Raw genomic sequence first — 22,923 nt, 5'->3', positions numbered from 1 at the left:
AATATCAAGCATATTGCAATGTTACAGAATTTTGCTTACTTTTCATTACCAGTGTACACTTATAATGTCAAAGCAAGAAAGGAAGAAAAAATTGGGCATTTTAAGGCATAATATCATTTTAATTGCCTGTTATCAAATGAGAATCAAAGTGTTATTTTTTATTTGATGATGATATAACTATGCTAAACATAAGTAAGATTTGCCAGACTAAGCACCCATCACAATATTTCAAGCTTCTAGAAGTCAATGAAAAAAAAAATAGAAAATGTAAGACAACTTCCTAATGAAAGTAAAAAGTAAAATAAAAACACAGCACCATAAGCCATTTCCATTTCTACTTACTTAATTTATTAGCCAGATAGGAAATAATTATCCATGGTGAAATAATTAAATCATGTTGGGTTATAGAAATTGAAAGAATATGTTTAGAGAAAAAAACTGCTTAAGTGATTAGCCTTTTAGGGATAAAATTGCATAAATAATTGAGAATATTGGAAGCAATATTAATAGTCAAAAATGAGGAAATCGATTTTGAGTGATTTTCTTGTTTTTTTTTTTTTCTGAGTCAACAAGTGTTTTGATTTCTCTGTTTATTCATGGGGTTTATATTGAGTTTGAAGTGAGTAAAGAATTACCTTCTGTCATTAATTAGCATTGAGATAGCTGGGTTCCAAAATGTAAAGAAAATTTAACTGAATAAAACATGAAGTAGAATCTACTAAGATGTATTACAATGAATGATGATATAACTATGTGTGGAACAGAAAAAGGCTTATTTGGACACTGTTACAAGGCTTTTGAAAATATGAGGGTACTGCAAAAAGTTCATAGAAAATTAAAATGTTTATTTTGATACAAGAAAAATTTTAAATCCATGCATACTTTTCTAAAAATAACATTTCCCACCATCTTTTAGAAGACTCCTTATGAAGAGTTCTACTTTTATTTTTATTTTTTATGTGTTGCCTCAAGGGTATGTGTGAATGAGTAGGAAGTTAGATCATAATCAGAGGAGCTAGGACTCAAGCCAAGAACTCTGATAAGGGGTACAGGTTTCCCAAATGGTATTATAATGCTGTGTTTTAGATTATATACATAAACATATATATGTATGTTTTTGTCTATGAATAGTTTAAGATTTGTGCATGGTACAATTAAGCCAAATGAAGTCCATTAGCTATGTATGGATGCTAAGATTTTTTTTCTTTTTTAAAAATCTTATTTATTAAGGAATACAAACTTTATGAATTTCATACATACAAATTTAGGAACATAGTGATTCTTCCTAACCTACCCTTATAGTCAGGGTTAAATATCCCCTATTACTGAAGGAAGACCTTTCTGAGTACCCTGTTCAGTGCTCCATGAGTTATCTGATTTTTCAGTTTGGCAGGCACTGTTCCTTGCCTTGTGTGAACATCATGGCCCATTCTCTCTAATCCCTTTGTACATTCTTTCCTTGATCTCTGTTACCTTCCTCTCATGCATGCATTAATTTTTCTTAGTGCAGATCTCTTGTCTAACTTGTTTGTTCTGGGAGCACTATCTGACTATTTCACGGGTCTCTCCTTTCATCCATGTTTCCTCAATTTAAGTTGCACAAAAGCTTCAAATGCATCCCCTCCTCCCTTTGCCTGAACACTTTCTCAGAGCAATAAACTGGTACAATCTTAGAGCTCACTACATTAGTTTTTCATCTCTCAGTAATCATTATCTTTCACTGCCTGATGTCCAATATCTTGAAAACCATTTCTTACTTTATCTGTTTTAGGTGGGAGGTTAAATTCATGCTTTGCTCTCCATCTTGGTCAAATGTGAAAGAGCACCTAGTGATTATTGATTAAATGTCAGACATTGTGTATAAAAATTATAGTACTTTTGGATGATGACTTTGACTCCTCCTGGAGTGACTTGATACATTTCTTTTGGAAAGTATATACAGTAGAGTTAGTTCCTGTTGATCAAGCCAGAAAATAGATCGTTTCAAAGTTAGACCTTTGAAATCTATTTTTATTTTTGGTTACTCCTTTCTCCTAGATTATATCCTTTCATAATTTTCAAGTTCGATCCATGCATATTTACCAGTTCTGTTTACACAGATCACAAATTGCTAACTTCTGTGTCCAATCCCATGATAATACTCAAAGCTCAGCCTAGATTGAGCTTCATCTCTGTTGCCTTTTTCCTTATCTATTCATTGTTTAGTTTCTTTCAGCTTAAATAGCTTCCTATTTCTTAGAGGAAGAAATAGAAAAATGTTGAGAATACTGATCTCATTTATGTGCCTTTTTGTACTCTTTATGATCTCAGCCCTTCTAGTACTAGCTGCTGTGGTCCTCTTCAATTTCTAATTTTTTCTACCCATCTTGGTTGTCCTAAGAGAAAAGTTTGATTAAAAAACCGCTCCATTATAATGAGAACTATTTCCTTCTTAACATTTGTTGCATTTATATTCTGATTTTCATATTTAATGCTATACCTTTGTCCAAGCTTTCATTACCAGTCATGTGGATAATTACTACAGTCTGATGATGCATCTTCTTGTTTGTGGTTTTACATTTATTAATGCCTTCATTCACACTCTTCAGTGTTGACTCCTTCAAATTTTTTTCTTCATCTAACATGGCATTTTAAAGTATATCATATGATTTCTTCCCAACCTACATCTCCAAGAAAACTAAAATCTACTGCTGAATAAAGAAGCCTCCTGTTACATGTTTCTCAAATTTTAGACACACTACCACATTAGTCCAGACATTTTTTGCCTTCTACCTTCCACTCTTTTAATTCACTTTATAATCATAAATCTACATAGTTTCCAATACTCAATTTACCTTTCACTCTCTATTATCTTCATCAGTGAATAATGACCCTTTTCACTTGTGCTCAATTAACAACCAGTAACTTCAAACCAGACATTTAAAAAGCTAATTAAACATTTTGTCACAGATATGATGATTTTATATTCAATTTACTTCTATTAAATTATGTAAATTTTAATATAAAATATATTTATATTTAACTTGATATTTCTTATAATCCTAATTTTATAGCAAATATATAACCTTACTTATTGGATTTTCCCTATATCCTTCTTTTGTTTTATTTATTAACCAATAGTAATCATATATATTTATGGAGTATAATATATATTTTAATAAATGCATACATTTTAATGATCATATTAGGATAATCAGCATCCATTGCTTCACATAGTCAAGGTTTCTTTGTAGTGTGAACATTCAGAGGTCTTTCTTCTAGCTATTTAGAAGCATACAGTATGTTACTGTTTACTATTATACTTTACTGTGCAATAGAACACCAACAGGATTGTTATTTCTTTAAGCATAGGAGGGCAAGAATAGAAATTTTTATTTTTGTCTCCTTGGGACTGTATTAAATGAATGGAATAAAGTGATACATTACTGGTCGCCAGCCTCCAGTGTGTCTCTCAGTGATGCCATCTGTTACATGTATACTTGCCCTGCTATTAAATCTGGACTGGATTTGCTGGCCAACTTCTAGTGAATAGAATAAAGCAGAAGTGATATAGTATGGGACTCAGCATTTAAGTCCTACTGGCCTTTGCAACAAATTGTCATTTTTTTTTAGATCAATTATTTATTTGAAAGACAGAGTTACAGAGAGAGATAGAGAAAGAGGTCTTCCTCCTGCTGGTTCACTCCCCAAATGGCTGCAACCATCAGGTATGGGATAGGCTGAAGCCAGGAGCCAGGAGTGTCTTCTAGGTCTCCCACGTAGGTAAAGGAGCCCAAGCAGATGGGCTATCTTCTGCTGCTTTCCCGAGCACATTAGCAGGGAGCCTGATCAGAAGAGGAGCAGCCAGGATCCAAACCAGCACCCAAATGGGATGTTGGCACTGCAGGTCAGGCTTTAACCCACCGCGCCACAGCACTGGCCCCCACAAATTGTCTTGAATCATTCATTGTTGAGTAAACTCACTGACATGTTGTGAGCAACTGCCTGGAGAGATCCAGAGAGTGATCTGGACCAGCAAGTATATCTGTGAGCAGATCCCATTGAAGCTTTCATGACAGCAGCATCAGTCTTGACTGTAATCCCAGGGGAGATCCAAAACCAAAATTAGGATAGTCCAGGGTTTCTGACCCTAGGAAGTTGAGTGAACAATGATTGGTTTTGCTTTAAACACGCACTTTGAGTATAAATGATTATACAGTAATATATTGCAAACAGATCACTCTTATGAGGGGTAACATTTTCACATATAGTTTCTCATTTCACACTCAATAATCTGTGGGGATTTATCATTTATCTGTTTTTGAGGAAGAATTTGTAACATTTGAAAGAGTATAAGTGATACCATTCTAGAGTGTTTTTACTTTATTAAAATTGCATCTCATATCAGCCATTAAAAGAAATACTACAGAGAATTGTGAAAGCATGTCAAAAAACAAGGTAGATACCACTATTTTTAAATAATGGACTGCAAACTTTTATTGGATCAATAAGCTGATAACGTATGACAGAAATTCCTTGAAGTTGTGCTTAAAATTCCAGGGCAATATACAGAAACATGATTTTACAGAATAGGTATTTTTAAATTTATACTACTTCTGAACAACCTGATTTAGTATAAAATTAAAGGTACATGTGAGTATAGTAAGTGTATTGACATACAAAATTCACCTTGCTTTTATAAATATATGAACATAATAAGCCAAATTTATCAATCTCTCTTAACTTCATAAATTTTAAATATTCATGTAAACATGAACTACCTGAGATCCATCAAGTTCTTTTATTTAGATGGCCATTCCTTTGTAAATTGAAAGACTGTCATGTAAATATACATAAAACAGCTATAAATCAGAATGAAGCAGGACTTGTATAAATATGTAAATTGACAAAGAAACTAGAAACCCATAGTATGCTTGTAATCCAATTAACAGGAAGTTGATTGCCAATCTGATTCAAGTATATGAGTGTGGCTGTCTCCTTAAAACTAATGGCTCCCTCTGGCTAACAATGAGTGGGGTTACCAACTGTTAAGTGTGGGTAGCCTGGTCAAAAATGTGCTAGAGCAGTCTAAACATAACAACTATTACAACTTTGAGAATGAAGAACGACTTTTTCCTTTACCTAAGGTTCTGAAAATGAAGTGAAAGGGGGAAGAAAACAAGACCCTCTCTGTAGGGCGACATAATGCATCGAAGGGTTCTTTCGGCAAAACAATATAACAGGTGTGAGTGTGGTATAAGAAAAGCTTCATTTGATCTTATTTTATGAAACTGAGAAAACTAAAACTGACAAAAGGACCAAGATCCTTTTCTATATTTTCTGGTAGACATCCTCTAATTTTCTTGTCTAATTCAGTGATAAACTGAATACAAAAGTACAAACAAAAGAATAATTAAGTGTCAAATGTCAAATTGTCATTTATAAAGTACCAATCATTTTAAAATTCATAAAGTATCCACTTGAACACTTTAGAAATATTGACAAAATGCATATGTTTTATGAGGTATCATTTCATTAAATAATCATGATTGAATGAAAGCGGCTAGACTTGTTGAATTTATAAAAACTAGGGACTTTGAGTTAATTTTAAAAACTGATTTGTTTTGCCATAAGTTTCTCTTTCCTTTAGTTAAGTGTCATCTGAGGTGCAGTCACTAAGCTGTAATTAAGATGAAGGGAATTGAAAATATAAGACACTCATTGCTGGGGCCGGCGCTGTGGCTCACAAGGTTAATCCTCTGCCTGCGCTGCCGGTATCCCATATGGGCGCTGGGTTCTAATCCCGGCTGCTCCTCTTCCAGTCCAGCTCTCTGCTGTGGCCTGGGAAAGCAGTGGAGGGTGGCCCAAGTGCTTGGGCCCCTGCACCCACATGGGAGACCAGGAAGAGGCAGTCGGCTCCTGGCTTCAGATTGGCATAGCTCCTGCCATTGCGGCCACTTGGGGGGTGAACTATCGGATGGAAGACCTTTCTCTCTGTCTCTCTCTCTCACTCTCTGTAACCCTGTCAATTAAATAAATAAAAAGTCTTTAAAAATTGCTCCTTCCTGATCCTAGATATTACTTTAGTATTTTGGGGGGGTGCAGGGGAAATATACAGAAATACAAAACCTTGTAGTACTCCAGCTTAGAATTTCATACCTCTTGCAAGAGATTCATAGCTAGCACCAACATTAAAGCATCCTAGGATTATTTCTTTCCCTGAACTGCTTTAGACTGATAGTTTCAAAACTTGTGGAACAATTACCATGGCAGAAGAAGCAGAATCAGTTTCAACTCTGCAGAATGTAATGCATTTGCTTGAGACAGTTCTTTTTCTTTTTAAATTAGCATTTGTTGACTTGAACAATCAAGATGAAGAAAACAATAATTTTCTACTCTAGTGAGCAAAACATTCAGGGGGGCCTACTAGTTTCATGACAAGAAAATTGCTATGCCACTGACAAACATATTACTAGAAAAATAGTTAAACTAAATTTTACATCAAGGCTCAAGTCAACAAACAAGTTTTCATGTTAGTCTTTGATTGAGAGATGAAACCATGAAAAATCAATAACCTGTTTGAAAGAGTAAAAGATATGATATTAAAGTGATGCTTGGTATAGAAATGAATCTTGAGAATTTCATATATCAAAAAGAAAAAGTTTGTCTATAATTTATTTCACTGCTATGCTTTTCAAATTTCCACATAAGCGTTACAAACAGAATTTGTGAACAAGAATGAAGTTTGAAACTTTCTAATTTGAAAGAATGATTTTAATTTGATGTGACTAGGATATCTGGTAAACCTCTGCATGTCCACTTCATAATCTCTGAAGCACAATGTAGAATTATTTATATCCTTTAGACTGCAATCAGCATTTTGAGAGAGAACATTTTGCTTCTTTTATGAATTTTCTTCCCTCCTAAGTAAAAATATTAGAGGCAAAATAAAACAGATAATTATTTCATGAGAGAAGAACATGATGTAAATAACCTAAATTACAATAGAATCCACTCTGGAAAATTTTTTAAAAATGGCACTGATCTTTTTATTTAATTTTTGTTCTAGCCAGGTAAAGATTGCTTTTAAATTACTTGTTTAAATTGAAAGCTTGTGACCCAAACGCCTGTGTCAGATTTGTATTTTAGATCTCTAATTTGCTGTGCATGCATCACTTGGAATAGATATAGGAGGATAGAAGTGACTAAAATCACCTGGGTCTGATGGCTTATCAGGGGTTCATGTAGCCAAGGAACAGGGGAATAATTATTTAAGAATCTCTCAGTATATTGAGAAATCTGTTGTGGAATAAGACACAACAAATACAAATAAGATAATTTTATCAATTCTTGAGATTACTGTATGTCTATTACACCTGTGGAAGCCACTTTCTAATGTACTATTGAATAGTTATAAAAGGCATTATAAATTAAATTTTCCTATAAACTGGTATTGCTATGAGTTAATATTCACAGTTGAATATTATAGAATATCAGTGTTGATAATTTGGCTTAAACATTTTGGGATTTATTTCAGGTAAAATTTTGACATCATGTTCCCAATTTAAGATGAGAGCTGTGTGAGATTGATTAAAGAGTTAGAGATAGAATACACATCCTATCTTTTAGTCAGAGATTTGAACCCTATTTTCTCCCACTCCCAATCCATAAGGAGTATGTTACAAGTTCCCCAGTGTATAACAGTAGCTGAGTATAGTAATGAACTCTCTATATACCAGGTATTTTCCTATATACTTACTGTTATGGATACAGTAGGACTTTTCTCCTCTAACCATATAATGGTTGATAGATTAAATGTGAGGATTTTTCAGTCTTAACTGCATATTCCTGGGTCTGTGTAACCAAGTCAGTGCAATAATGCCTTGGTGCTGCTTCTTTCGGGGGATTCCTTGCTGAAATCTTTATATATGTTCAATGCCTTTTTTTTTTCTAATTTATTTGACAGATAGAGTTAGACAGTGAGAGAGAGAGAGAGACAGAGAGAAAGGTCTTCCTTCCATTGGTTTACCCCCCAAATGGCCGCTACAGCCAGCGCTGTGCCGTTCCGAAACCAGGAGCCAGGTGCTTCCTCCTGGTCTCCCATGCAGGTGCAGGAGCCCAAGCACCTGAGCCATCCTCCACTGCCCTCACAGGCCACAGCAGAGAGCTGGACTGGAAGAGGAGCAACCGGGATTAGAACCCGGCACCCATATGGGATGCCGGCACCGCAGGCAGAGGATTAAGCAAGTGAGCCACAGCATGGGCCCCTTATGTTCAGTGCCTTCTGATTCAACATGTTGTTACCAAAAGAACCTTTTTTCTTCATGTCTTCCACCCACAAATGCAATGCCTTTTCCATTTTAACTAAGCAGTTACATGCTGCAGGAATAACTTTTGCAGTTTGATATGCAACAACACAACCAGCACAAATTTATTTTTCCTTCGAAATTATTTCACAAATAGAGGACTCATTCTTAACCATAGATCATAGCAGCATCAGTTTATGAATTTTTTCTTAATAAGTCAAAAACATTCATGTTTTTACTTAATGGAAGCACTTTATGGCTTCTCTTTGGCATAGGTGAACAGACATCATCCCTACTTTGTATTTTTAGGCCATTAATAAGTGAAATCAGGGTTGCTCGAACCATAATCTCAACAGTCAATCTGAGAACCAATATAAGTGGTTAATGGTGGATGGCATTGCAAGAACATGCAGGGCAAAGGGATGATTCGTGTTATGGACAGGATGCAGCAGGACTGAATGAGGTTCTTCATGTTATTACAAAAAGTGTGTGATTTCAAAGCTTATTGTTTATTTTTGAAAATTTTTTTGGGTATTTTTGAATCAACACTGACAGCAAGTAAGTTAAACTTGGAAACCAAAATGATCTATAAGGAGAAACTAACATATAACTATTGTGTCTTATATTAAAATTCTAATGCATAGAGTTTTTGATGAAACAGACTCTCTTACAAAGGATTCATGAACAGGCAAAGACATTTGCTTACTGCAGTGATTTCCAGAGAATTTTGTATGCAACTTTCGGGTAGTACATCCATATATTGAAGAATGGACAAAAATGTAGGCATATTAATTCATGTTTATTGCATAACAAGAGATAATAAAAACTTACTAAGATAAAATAACATTTAATATACAGATTACAGTGAGGCTTTAATTATTTGAAGCATTCTGTGTTTGGGTAATTAAGTTTTACTAAAAGAAGAGTACAAGATTGAGCAAGATTGATAGGGGCACCCTGAATATCTGTTTACATTTGGTTAAGTTGATTTTTATGTTTTATTTTCTTTTTCAATTAAATTTACTCCTATGATTGACACACAAAAATAGTATCAGTAATTTAAGCACAGATATGTGGATGTGCAATTTAAACATACAAACCATTCTACTTGTTGAATAAGCTAATTTAAAAACATTTCACAAGGTAACAACGAACAACAGTATTCTAATTAGATCTGACAACTAAAATGTCCAAATATTTTGAAACTGTCAGTGAATGTTAACTCCCACTTATTTATAAGAAATAAATGAAAATTGTGTTTCATGTCAAGTAGGAGTAAGCTGAACTATGACAAACAGTGTATTAGAGGAAAGGAAACACCTATCTGTACTTAGGAACTTTGAAGAAGGCTTGGAGTTCTAGGATTCGTTGTTAGTAGTAGAAGACTCCTTCTGGGCCCGCTTACATTAAGGACACAGGGGTTAGTTACTAGGTAGGCCAACAGTTGTAGCTTCTTAAATTGAACTACCCAGAACCTGCAAAAAAAAAAAAAAAAAAAGAGAGAGAGAGAGAGAGAGCTTTGTCAGTAGTCTATTTACATTTTCCATTACTTGGGAAGAACCCTTGGTTTTCACCACTAGCAAAAACACTATATGAAATAAATTTGTATCCAAGGAGGTGAATGCTGAACATAACTCAGTTTATAATCATCCCTTTGAATATAACATCTTTTATGATTTTCAGGATAGCAGTAAGAGTTGTAAAAACTGAACATCCAGAATATGAACTTTATAAATGGAGAGCAGGAATTTATAACAGTCATATAGGGTAACTGTTAAATGTACTGCCTTTTTGTGACTGGCATTGTGACAAAATGAGTTAAACCACCAATTGCAGCACCCGTGTCCCATGTAGGAGTGCCAGTTCGAGTCCCGGCTGCTCCCCGCCAATCCACTCCCTGCCTGAGAAGGGTATGGTTTGAGTGTCGGGTGCTTACCATTCATGTGGGAAACATGGAATAAGTTCCAGCCTCCTGACATCAGTCTGGCTCAAACCTGATTGTTGTGGCCATTTAGGGAGTGAAACATCAATGGAAGGTTTCCCTATCTTGCTCTTGCTCTCTCTGTGGTTCTGTCACTCTCTCCCTCACTGTTACTCTGTCAAATAAAAATATAAATGAATAAATCTTAATTTAATAAAAAGTACTGTTTATCTTTTCCTTGTTCCTGTAAGTTCTATTCAGTATATGAGTTGCCATGTCATTACTAGGTCAGAAGGACAGTATCTGCATACATGGTGGGGCTTCAAAAATTTCATGGAAAATGATATTAAAATATATTTTTATTTTGGTGCAAAAAGTTTTCTGAAATCTGCGTGTATTTTTTTTCATAAAGCACATTTTCCACGGACTTTTCAAAGTGTTCTCATATATTAAATAGATATATTTTGCTTTTTCCTCAGCAACTTTGGTTGGTAGCTATTTGCAATAAAACATTTTGGAGATTGCTGATCCATGATGGCAATTTGAAGGTATAAATGGTGTTCAGAGTTTTTATTGTTAGACTTCACCAACTTTTTCAGCCTCATGTTTCCCTCTCATTCTTGCATTAGGCTAGGAATCATGTGAAACTGTTCAACAGACAGGATACCTTCACAACCCCAAGCCTTTGTGAAGATGGAAAATCCTATGATGCAACAATTAAAATTTCTCAGCTTTTTCCTAAAATTGTCCAAAATGTCAAAAGTCCATGTTATAAGGAATGTATATTTATTTGTATTTATATTTTTATCTGAGAGACAGAGAGACAACTCCTATATGCTAGTTCATTCTCTAATTGTCCACAATGGTAAGCCATAGAGATGACAAGAACCCAGTTACTTGAGCCATATCTTGCTGCCTCCTTGTAGGCAGCCCATAAACAAGTCATAGACAAGTCAAGATCAATCTTGGCTTGTGGAATTTCTGGGATGAGAAAGTCCTGTACTCTCATGTTGAAGGAGAATGATCAAACAAGAACACTCTGCTAAAATTAACTATGTTGTGACTGTGTTGTAGAAAGCCCGATAAGTTGCTTGTGTATGTTGTTAACTTCTGAGTTACATTGAGCTGCAGCTGGTTATGCATAAATATCTCTGAGACACTGGAATAAATGAGCCTTGATCAGCCTTGTTGTCTTGGCTCCATTCTCTGCGCCCTTATCCCTCTTTTCATTCTCACTCCCTCCTTCAGGTTCTGTTCAGCTGGTGCGGCAGGCCCGCATACCTCCTGATTGCACATTAGCAGAAACCCAGAGTCAGGAGCTGCAGCCAGATTTTGAACCCAGTTTATCCAATGTGGAATATTGGTATCTTAACTATTAGACCAAAATGATTTGTAAAAATATGAAATGAAAAGATGGTTTCTGGTTTATTATCCTGTTATCCAAACCTATGAATTCATATAAAATGCCCTAGGAATAAAAGTATAGGAAGCTCAAAAAGAAAGAATTTTAAAATATTATACAATGAAGTCTAATAACATTAAGGAAAAGAATATCTTCAAATATTTTATGAATCAGCAACAAATAAAGAAAATTCAAAACAATGTTAAACATCATTAAAAAGCTCCCATATAAAAATGATTGTTAAGTGTCTGCACAATGATTGTTAAGTGTCTGCAAATTTTATTTTAATAATTTCAGTAATAGGATCCCCTTTGTTTTAACTTGTCTGTAGCATTAGATAGAGACCACGGAATCAAGGCTGTTTTGCAAGTAGTTATACTCAGATGACTAAATAATGTCTAAGGTGAAAATGAGCATGTGCTTTTTGGGTTTTTTTTAAGATTTATTTTCTTTATTTGAAAGACAGAGTTATAGAGAGAGGTAGAGACAGAGAGAGAGGTCTTCCATCCACTGATTCACTCCCCAGATGGCCGCCACGGCCAGAGCTGCACCAATCTGAAAGCCAGGAGCCAGGAACTTTTTCCAGACCTCCCATGTTGGTGCAGGGGCCCAAGGACTTGGGCCATCTTCCACTGCTTTCCCAGGCTATAGCAGAGAGCTAGATTGGGAGAGGATCAGCCAAAACTAGAACTGGCGCACATATGGAATACCAGCGCTTCAGGCCAGGGCGTTAACCTGCTACGCCACAGCGCCAACCCCAGTGCTTTTTTAATAACATCCTTACAAGAAAACTGAATGTGAACACTGAATGCCTCTCAATCTTCACTTGAACTGCAACTGGAATGTGGTTCTATTGAGCAAATGTGAACTTAGAAGACAAGGACAAACTCTAAAAAGCAAAACTTAGGTCCCTCAGTGATTTCATGAATGAAACCCCTGTCTGCCTAAACTATATCTATCAGTTTCAGTTGAGAAATGAGTAAGCATTGCATCCTTTTAAAGTCACTGTTTAGTGTAACTAGCATATGTTATGGCAAGGTTCTTAATAACAAGAATAGTGTCATGCAAACCAACATGGATGGATTTCTCATTTGTTTCTAAATACTGTCTTGGAGAGACTCACTGGTTATTTAATTCTTAGAAAGATGATTAACTTTCATTCTGTTCAATGATAAGTATCTTTTTAAATTTTATTTTGGAAAATGGAAAAGAAACTAATATGTACATATAATACTACTATAGGAAATAATGTGATAAGTGATGTCAAATATTTGGGGAATATTGTCATTGAAATAGATTGCTTATGTACTCACAATATAAAACAATCCTATTATTATAAAATACATGATCCCATTTGATAGTACCAATTTTAGACATAGTTGACCCAAACTGGATGCTATTTCTTCTACCTAATTCTCTTTCTGGTTTATAAATAAGTTTGAAGCTCATTATATATAAACTACACATTATACATTTTAGCATCTTACAAAACAATCTTTATATTGTTTTTATCTTAAAGGAAAATATGGTCACTTGTTTCTCTTTCTTTCAGTGTCATATTGATTGCATCATAAAATCTGTCTTTTCCAATATTAAAATGAGAGAAATGGAAAGATTTTTAAGAATCTATGATTCTGGTAGTTGCCCATACAACATATATGGAAAAAACTTATATATGATTTTGATTAATGTTTAAAGCAATTACAGCATACAAATCTTGGAATTAGAGAAATGATTATTATAATAGGATAGAGATCACAGAAAAAAATCTGAGTAAATCGATTGCCTATTTTAAAGTAGTGTCAAATATTACTAGATAATAACCACAATAAAGTGTTCTAACTTCCACTCCATAAACATACAGACTTCTGGTTTAATTTTAAAGTTATTTCTAAAGGTAATAAATTAGGATTATATTGGTTTTCTTTCATCGTCCTTCCATTAAAAAATATGAGAGATTTTAACAAGCTATTCAAAAAGAAGATGTGGACATTCTATAAATTTGTTAGTGCTAAAATTGTGCTTTTTTAGGAGTTAGAGTGTATCTTATAATTCTTTAGTTCCATGTATTAATTGAAAAGGGAAGACTAGTTCTGTTCTAGTTTATCTACTTCCTGACAATCTTTAATCTTTCTGAGGACACAAATCCAGACGGGTAACACACTATATTAGCTCATTAGTATAATGTGAAATTGAATAATTATGCTCAAGCCCAGTTGCAAATGTTATATATGGTTCTTGAGTAATAAAGCAGTGTTAAGACAAAAGCTGATGGAAATGACTTGGGATGACAATATCAAATTTGACCTATAAACATCTGTCTGCCTTTACATAAACATATGTTGCTTTGTACTTCGGCTCCTTTGCATTTTTTAATCAAAATGCACAATCGAAATATAGTGTGTATGGTATTGGTGTGTATCTGTGTTTGTGTATGTGAGTGTGTGTGTGTGTAGGTGTGTATACAAATACAATCTAGATTGGGTTGAAATTTATAGCAAACAAAGTGATACTTCTTTTTTATTGCGTGATGCTTATATAACTAAATACATATAAAATAACGTTCAGACATATATTATGCATAATACTAAAAATGTAAACCAATCCAAATGGCCATGAATAGACATAATGTTGTTATCATATAATGCAAAATGAGCAAACAAGATAGATAGATAGGAGCTTTAAATATGTTGGCATTGTTTCAACCAGTATCTTGAACTGTGAGTAAAAAAGAAAGCATTTGGGATAGCCATGTACCTAACAGTTAAGAGGTTCATGTCCTAAACCAATCACTGGGTTCAATACCTGTTCTGACTCCTGACTCCAGCTTCCTGCTAATGCAAGCCCTAGAAAGCAGCAAATGATGCCGCAAGTAATTATGATCTTGCCATCCACGTAGGACACCTAGATTGAAGTCCTGGTTCTCTGATGTGGCCCTGGTTCAATCCCAGCCATTGCAAGGAGTAAACAAGAGGTTGGAGGCTTTTTCACTATCTTTATAGCTCTGCTTTTCAAGTAGATGAAAATAATCAAGTAAATATTTAAAAATAAAATATTCTTATAGAAAAATGAAATATAAAATATTTGTTTCTTATTGAAAGTTTCTTGCTATTTAACAATTTCGCAATAAATCTGACTTTTAAAAATTTGTACATCAATTTTCTATTAATATTTTATGTCGGGAAACTATTTTCTCTATATTTTGTCTCATTTTATTTATCTTATACCATTTTATTGAAGAAAAATTAACCAATAAAAGTTGAATTATCTATATATAACTTGTGGCATGGGACGTTTTAATACAAATATACATTATGAAATATTATGATCTAAGTAATTAATATCTACATGATTTTACATGATTGACTTTTTTTTAAAAGATTTATTTTATTTATTTGAATGACAGAGTTACAGAGAGAGGTAGAGACAGAGAGAAAGGTCTTGGAATAGGAGCAGCCGGGACTAGAACCAGCGCCCTTATGGGATGCTAGTGCTGCAGGCCAGGCTTTAACCCACTGCATCACAGCGTCGGCCCCATGATTTACTTTTATATGTATTTGATGAGAGTTCTTTTTTTTCCCCTTTTTTTTAAAAAGATTCATTTGAAAGAGTCACAGAAAGCAATAGGGTAGGACAGAGAGAAATCTTCCATCCACTGATTCACTTCCCAAATGGCTATAATAGCTGTGGCTGGGCCACGGCTCTATATTCTCTGAGCAAGTATACAATTCATCATATCTATGTTCAACCTGTCATACATTGGGTTTTCAGAAATTTTCATCTTATAAGCAGGAGTCTGTACCCTCTGACCAACATCTCCCCATTTACCTCAACACCCCAACCTTTTTGGTGATAATCACCTTTCTATTCTCCATTTGATTTTGACTTTTAGAGAAGCCACATATAAGTGAAATCATGGCGTTCTGTGTCTGGCTTATTTCATTTACCAAGACTGTTGCTGGAAAAGGCAAGATTTCTTTCTTTTCTAAAGCTTAGTAATATTTCTATGTGTATATAAACTTTTCTTTTTCTTTTGTCTGCCAATGAACACTTAAGTTCATTCCATATATTGACTATTGGCAATGTTGTTGCAATGAGTATGTGAGTGCAAATAAATCCTCTAAATATTGATATTATTTCCTGTGGGATATGTAAGAACTTAATAAGAAAAAAAACATCTATGACAAAGCAGGCACTTATCACACACTAAAACTACTAGTTCCTTTATTTTGGACTTCCCAGACTACAGACCTATAAGAAATCATTTTTTGTCTTTTATAAGCCAGATGGCTTGTGGCATTTTCTTGTAGCAGCCTGGATGGACAGACAGAGGAAAACTCTTAGAATGGTATGAAAATGAGAAGGGATTTATATGCCTTGTTCAGAATTTTACAGATGGAGCATTTGTTAGCCATAGAGTATTTATAGTTAACAGCATCGTCTTTATTATAGAAACAGTTGGAGTGATTCTTGAGAGGAAAGAGCTAAGGTAAATACTCAAAGAAATATCAGCATTAAATTAATAGAAAAATAATTAAGGAAAAAGTAGTCCTGTATACACAGAAAGTGAGCACGGTGGGTGGTGTCGTAAAATCCAAATGAGAAAGTTATTTTAGGGAAAAGCATATGATCAACTTTAATGAATGCAGTGTGTTGGAGATATAGTTTCAAATATTCATTATTCTTGTAAATACACAATTTACTGGTAACCTTTTCCAGAATAGCTCTACTAGGCCTGGGGGAAATATGAAAATGTTAGTGGATTATTGGATTAAGAAATGTATGTAGGGGCTGACATTGTGGTGTAGCATTTAAAGCCACCACCTACAATGCTGGCATCTCATATGGGCACCAGTTTGAATCCTGGTTCCAACCCAACTCCCTGCTAATGTGTCTGGGAAGCAGAGAGGACTGGCCAAGTGCTTGAGCCCTTTAACTTATATGGGAGACTCAGATGAAGCTCCTGGGTCCCCAACCAATCTGGCCATTTGGGGAGTGAACCAGCAGATGGAGGATCTTTCTCTTTGTCCCTCCCTCTGTCTCTCTGTAATGCTGTCTTTGAAATAAAAGAAAATAAATCTTTTGAAAAAGAGAAATGTATGGAAAATGATGAAGGCACCACACTATAGACCCTGGAAAAATTTAATAGTGAAATTATGTGTGTATTATCCCAAAAAAACATTTGAGAATATTTGTATCTTGGGGAAAAGAGAAAGTACCCAAACTAAGGTTGTAGATATAAAAGAAACCTAAGAAGGGAGGGACCATACCCATACTTTTCTTCCTGGGATAACCGCTTACTTCTGTGTGCAGATAAGCATAAAAGTTGGGGATGATGTGGAAGGCAAACAGAGAACTGCTTGGGCTATACTTCATAATTTTCATATCCTCTTGTTCTAAATATGGGTTAAAATTTTCAAGTTAGACACTTAGCTCTGCAAATACCAAAAGGTTCTTTCACTGAAGAATATGTTTCTCTTCACGCTTTACAGAGGCTCATGGTCTGGTTGGTGATGTGCCATGCTGAGTACAAATCTAAACAATAACAAACTAAAAACAAAACCAAGCAAACATGTGTTCCCTTGTGTGCTATACTGAAAATAATTCCTGTTCATTTTGGAACTTTATGAAGTATTTGGGGGTGGCGTCACCTTAGGTAAAAGTCTGACCACATGTGAATCTTTTAATCACTTAGGCAGTGACAAGAGATAGCAAATTCCTGATGTGAAAAGCCATACAAGACAGACTTGCACATGTGCCTCCCTGTTTCTGACCTACTCCATTTTCCTTTCTGCATCTGACTAAACTCAGGTAAAGGCAACAGCTGCTCTGAAGTGCAACAGCAGCTTTTGTGCAGGCACTTCTTACCTATTGTGAATGAAATTGACTGGAATCACACAGTCTACATCAATTTCCCACCCGGTAGAAATCAGTTCTTGCAGGCAAGGGGGCTGTACTACACTTGCTCTGCAGCTGGCAGTCCCACAGAGCTAAGGTGGAGGGAAAATAGGAGATGACTTACTGCTAGTGAATGAATGTGCCCTGGGTGGGTGTGCTCACCTGCTTTGGGAATTGGAATCAACATACTACATAAGGAGAGCAGAGCAAGAGAAGTGAAGAGTTCCTTGCTTTAATCCTCCAGCTCCATTCTAACTCATAACTAATGAACTAGCATCACGCACAGCAGTACTATCTTCCGCAGGCAGCAATTATGTAAGAATAGCATTCCAAACTGGGTAGTTCTGTGACTGGCTAGCACACAAGCTGCTAGTGTAGGAAGAAGCTTTGCACACAGATGTTAGCTAGAAAATAGATGGATGGAAGTGTCTGCAGTGTACTGAGATCACAGTAAGACAGGACAAAGATTTAAATTTAAAATCCTTAAACTAAGGCACAAGATGATTTGTGCTGAAGATATTTTTTTTTCTTTGTGACTCATGAGATCTCTAAATGGGTAGATTTCAGTTAAAAACAAAAACTGGAGTGATCTTGGTAGCCAATCTTTGTGAGGTCTCCCAATAACTGGAATTGGAACTTATTTCAAAGGAGATTCATGTACTACCACTCTGTGATTCTAATCAATAATTACAGGAAATGCACAAGAATCAAGCATATATAAATACTTCTCAGGTGATTCTTTTGCCCAATGAATTTTAAGGGCTTCCAGTATATACTGGTCATAATAAATGATAAAATGAGATAACTATGGAAAGAGAATTAAAAGATATTTTCATTTTAAATTTTATCATTTTTGACTAGTACCAGTTAAATATACTCTAATGCAAGAAAAGGAATAGGGAGTAAAATATACAAGGATAAAGAATAATTACAGGCCAGTTCTGCTGCTCAATAGGCTAATCCTCCACCTGCAGTGCCGGCACACCAGGTTCTAGTCCCAGTCGGGGTGCCGGATTCTGTCCTTGTTGCTCCTCTTCCTGTCCAGCTCTCTGCTGTGGCCCAGGAGTGCAGTGGAGGATGGCCCAAGTCCTTGGGCCCTGCACCCACATGGGAGACCAGGAGAAGCATCTGGCTCCTGGCTTTGGATAAACGCGGTGCGCTGGCCACTGCACGCTGGCCGCAGCAGCCATTGGGGGGTGAACCAAGGGAAAAAGGAAGACCTTTCTCTCTCTCTCTCTCTCTCTCTCTCTCTCTCTCAATGTCTACTCTGCCTGTCAAAAAATAAAATTAAAAAAAGAATAATTACAAGACTATCTTTAGTTAGCAGAAATTGATGTTTCTTTTTGTATAGATGTACAACTAAGACAAACATTTGAAGACATGTAGTAATTGCTACCAGACTCTAAGCTTCTTAGAACTGCCTACTGGGAAAAAAGGTTCAAATATGCTACTGAAACTATGAGACCACACTACGTATTAGGGAACTCAAGTTGTATCTAACCAGTTCATCACACACATTGCAAATATAAGTGCCTCCCTCCTTTCTTAAATTAATAATACCACCCTGTTCACACCCATTACTCAGGTTCTAACTATGCCTTAGAACCTGAGTCAGCATGGCTTTCCCTTTTCCTATTACCCAGTTACATGTGCTATAGTTTGAATGTGTCATAAATTTAATCCCCAGTGAAACAGTCCTGGGAAAGGGGACTAAATAAGAGGTCATTAGGAGAGCGGCAAGATGGCAGAATAGGAAGGGAGCACACTGATAGTCCGGGAAGAGACAGTTTAATAAAAGTGGAGATACTGCAGGTTGAAGGAATAGTAGGGGAAGAAATAGCAGAGGAAACTCTTCTGGAACTAGTGATTCACAGTGGACCTGCGTGGAGAGCGTGGGAGCTCAAGTTCAGGACACCAGCAGCAGACTCAACGCACCAGCGCTGGAACGCGAGGTGAGCAGAACCTCAATAGCCCGAGACATCTGCAGGCAAGCGGAAAGAGGAGACTAGAGGGAACAAGGCTTGAAACCCCATGGGGAAAAGTTCACCAGGCTAACTAGAAGAGAGAGGAAAAAAAAGTAACCGATATGGACACGAGTTTCTCTCTCTCCACTCACCTCTCAAAGGCGAGCAAGACAAAGAGCAGGCACCATTTTGAACATACATCATAAGTGGGGTGACCTCAGTCAGGAATGCACTGGCCCACAGCAAGCAGAAAAACCTGACTCTGGAGGGGGGGAGAAATAATAGGAGATTAGGACCTAGTGAATGTGTGGTGCTAATAACTGAGACTGTGATAAAAGAGACGGTGGGGGAGAGAACTCACGGAATTCACATGAGTTCTCTCCAGAGACGCTACAATTCGGTAACCTTGGCAACTCAGTGGGAGACTGCAGGAGAATTTGAGCCCACAGTGAGGGCAGCACAGATTCCCTGTGTGGTCCTTGGGAAGAGCTTCTGATCGCTGGCTACTGTGGGTATATCATTCACCTGCTAACTACCTCCAATTCTGCTCAGCTGTGTGTAATTACTTCCCTTTTGAATCAAAAAAAAAAAAAAGAAAGAAAGAAAGAAAGAGAGAGATTTACCACACCTAACCTGGAAGTGTCACCTTTGGCACACCCTTAACCCTGAGGAACCAAACAGAACTCTCAGGCCACACCCATTTCAAGCCTCTAAGGCTCATCAAAAGCAGACAGTCCACTTAATACAGTCATAGTGTAACAAAAAACACCACAGTGAGGGAAGGAGAATCCAAAGAATATCTCTACAATGCCAAGCAACAAATGCAAAAACCGAGGAAACAAGAACAAGGATGACATTGTGACACCCCCAAATGAACAAGACACCCCAAGCCAAGATTATGAAGATGATGAGATGGAAGAAATGCAAGATACAGATTTCAAAAAATTTATGACAAGAACAATTAGAAGTGTTCAAAACAAATGCTTGAGCTACGGAATTCCTTACTGGACAGGATAGAAAATCTCCTTCAAGAAAATGAAATCTTAAGGAGGAATCAAAATGAAAGACAGAAACTAGTAGAACATGAAAGTGTGATATTGAAGAGAAATAAAAATGAAATGAAGAACTCAATAGATCAAATGGCAAACACATTAGAGAGCCTTAAAAACAGAGTCAGTGAAACAGAAGAGAGAATATTGGTCTTAGAAGACAGAGCACAGGAAAGTATACGGTCAAACCAAAGAAAAGAAGAGGAAATTAGAAATCTAAAAAATATTGTTGGGAATCTACAGGATACTATTAAAAAAACTAACATTAGGGTTCTAAGAGTTCCTGAAGGCATGGAGAGAGAGAAAGGATTAGATGGCCTTTTTAGTGAGATACTTGCAGAGAACTTTCTGGGTATGGAGAAGGACAGAGACATCCTAGTACAGGAAGCTCATAGAACCCATAGTAAACATGACCAAAAGAGATCCTCACCACGACATGTAGTAATCAAACTCACCACAGTAAAACATAAAGAAAAGATTCTAAAATGTGCAAGAGAGAAATGTCAGACCACTCTCAGAGGATCTCCAATTAGACTCACAGCAGACTTATCATCAGAAACCCTACAAGCTAGAAGGGAATGGCGAGATATAGCCCAGGTACTAAGAGAGAAAAACTGCCAGCCCAGAATACTGTATCCTGCAAAGTTCTCATTTGTGAATAAATGTGAAATGAAGACCTTTCATAGCAAACATAAATTGAAAGAATTTGTTGCCACTCATCCTGCCCTGCAAAAGATGCTTAAAGATGTGTTACACACAGAAACACAGAAACACGGTCATCAATATGAAAGAAGGTAAAGGAAGGAAACCTCACAGCAAAAGATCACAGGAAGCTCAAAGTATATATTAGAAAATATCTTTGGCAAATGGCAGGGCAAAATTACTACTTATCAATAGTCACATTGAATGTTAACGTCCTGAACTGTCCAGTTAAAAGACATCGATTGGCTGATTGGGTTAAGGAACAAAACCCATCTATTTGCTGTTTATAACACATCTTTCCAACAAAGATGCATACAGACGGAAAGTGAAAGGCTGGAAAAAGATATACCATGCCAACAGAAATGAAAAAGCTCAGGCTAAAATTTGTGTTACCTTATTTAAAATGTTATCCTAATTGTGTTAATAGACATCACAGTTATCTTAATGAGAAAGCCCCAGAGGCCTAAAGGGTTAAATACTTGTAAAATCCTACAGGTACTTTCAAAAATACTGTGAAGTAAGCAAGTGCCTCTTGTTGGTTGATGAATTTATAATTTTAAACATGGCAACTTAAAGTCTTTTGTCATCCCCAGTTATATATGATTTGCTGCTCATAAAACTAAAGTGTTGTTGGTTCTGTGTTTAGCTGTCCTCCTATAGGTTTCTATGGACTTTTTCCAGCCACTTCTATTGTATTCAGTATTTTGGGATGGCTCTGTAAACAGATGAAGCCAATAATGTATTAACAGTACCAACTGAGAGAAAGTATGGTTAACTGAGGTTACTAAAAACAAAAAGCAATTCAAATCAATTGGCAATTTACAAAAAGAGTTTAAAGACTTTAAAAGCTATTATTAAAATTGCTATATCGGTCTATTATGTACTTCAAAAGAAACAGTCAGGAAAGTGAAGAGGCAACCGACAGAATGGGAAAAAATATTTGCAAACTATACTACAGATAAAGGGTTGATAACCAGAATCTACAAAGAAATCAAGAAAATCCACAACAACAAAACAAACAAATTGTTAAGTCAGCAACAGAAGTCACTGTGTACTTACATCCCATGTGGCATCTGTCCTTAATGTGTTGTCTAATGTGCAGTGATGCTATAACTAGTACTGAAACAGTATTTTTACACTTTGTGTTTCTGCGTGGGTACAAACTGATGAGATCTTTACTAATTATATACTGAATCGATCTTCTGTATATAAAGATAATTGGAAATGAAAAAAAAAAAACAACCTGGTGTTAAATTGGAAATGGCATAGAAAATTAATTAATTTTTTAAAAAATATTATGTAGAATCTCTGTCTTTAATGTGATGTACACTCTCATTTAATGCTATAACTAGTACTCCAACAGTATTTTTTTTTTCACTTTGTGTTGCTATATGGGGGCAAACTGTTGAAATCATTACCTAATATATACTAAACTGATCTTTTGTATATAAAGAGAATTGAAAGTGAATCATGATGTGATTGGAAGGGGAGAGGGAGCGGGAAAGGGGAGGGTTGTGGGTGGGAGGGAAATTTTGGGAGGGGGAAGCCATTGTAACCCATAAGCTGTACTTTGGAAATTTATATTCATTAAATAAAAGTTTAATTAAAAAATTATATGTGTGTACATATTGTATGTCCACGTGGGAAAATTTTATTAAGAGTTTTATTTTAATTGGCTTATGGATAAGATTGTCCATAAATT

General features: G+C 35.8%; 1 pseudogene; it reads left to right on the top strand.

Moving 5' to 3' along the window:
• Positions 1-6,245: 6,245 nt before the first annotated feature.
• LOC133768027 (S-adenosylmethionine decarboxylase proenzyme-like) overlaps positions 6,246-22,923 on the top strand; it is a 41,599-nt pseudogene continuing 24,921 nt past the window's right edge.

This window comes from Lepus europaeus, chromosome 10, assembly GCF_033115175.1.
Source record: "Lepus europaeus isolate LE1 chromosome 10, mLepTim1.pri, whole genome shotgun sequence".
In the NCBI taxonomy this organism is placed as follows: Eukaryota; Metazoa; Chordata; class Mammalia; order Lagomorpha; family Leporidae; genus Lepus; species Lepus europaeus.
The sequence above is the reverse complement of the archived record's forward strand: the minus strand, read 5'-3'. Positions and strand labels throughout refer to the sequence as shown.